Below are 1,201 nucleotides of genomic sequence, written 5' to 3'. Positions count from 1 at the left end.
TGCAGGCAGTCATTGCAGTCTTTTCTGCTTTTCCTAATATGCCTTTGAATTTATATACAGATAGTGCTTATATTGCTATGTCTGTTCCACTTCTAGAAACCGCGGCACAAATTAAACAAGTTTCTCAGGCTGCACAGCTTTTCCACCAACTACAGTCTCTCATTAGAAATCGAGAGCTATCCTTTTATATTGGCCATTTACGTGCACATACTGACTTGCCTGGTCCTCTGACTGAGGGCAACCGCCGCGTTGATCTTGCCACTAAACATTCCTTTCTTGCCTCTACACAAGCTGATAAAAACCTTTCGGACGCCGCTGCTGCACATCAGCTACATCATTTAAATTCTCACACACTTCGCCTCATGTTTAAAATTACTCGAGAACAGGCCCGACAAATTGTAAAACAATGTCCAGCCTGTCTTACCCTTTTGCCTACACCACATCTAGGTGTTAACCCTAGAGGCCTTATGCCTAACACATTATGGCAGATGGACGTCACTCATATTGCTGAATTTGGTACTACCAAATATGTTCATGTTACTGTTGACACCTTCAGCAGCTTCATTTTTGCCACGGCACAAACTGGAAAAGCTGGAAAACATGTTATTTCCCATGTACTCACTGCACTCTCTGTTATGGGTAAACCTCAACAAATTAAGACAGATAAAGGCCCAGTTACACAGAAAACAATTTTGCTTCTTTTTGTAAACAACTTCACATTAAACATATTACGGGAATCCCATACAATCCCCAGGGACAGGGGATTGTTGAATGTGCTCATCTTTCCTTAAAAAATACTCTCTAAAAGCTAAAAAGGGAGAGCTTTTACAAACTAATGGCTCGCCAAAAAACCTTCTGGCACATACTCTTTTTGTCCTAAATATCCTGTCTCTTGATAAAGATGGAGACTCAGCTGCTGAGCACTTCTGGCATTCAACTACCAAAACAAAATTTGCCTCGGTTTTGTGGAAAGATCCTCTGGACAATACATGGCATGGTCCAGACCCTGTCCTTATTTGGGAATATGGAGATATTCAGACCCAAGAAACAAAAAGGACACCAAATAGAATCAACACAAAAGGATCCTCCCCCAGCACATCATAGCCAGATTGGTAAAAATCAAAGACAAAGACAATAGTTTAAAAACAGCAAGAGAGGGAACCAGCAGTTAGCGTAATGGCTGGTGCTGGACTCCTCACCA

The sequence above is a fragment of the Tupaia chinensis genome, unplaced genomic scaffold (assembly GCF_000334495.1).
Source record: "Tupaia chinensis unplaced genomic scaffold, TupChi_1.0 Scaffold000283_1, whole genome shotgun sequence".
Classification (NCBI taxonomy): Eukaryota; Metazoa; Chordata; class Mammalia; order Scandentia; family Tupaiidae; genus Tupaia; species Tupaia belangeri.
This window is presented reverse-complemented; position numbering follows the sequence as displayed.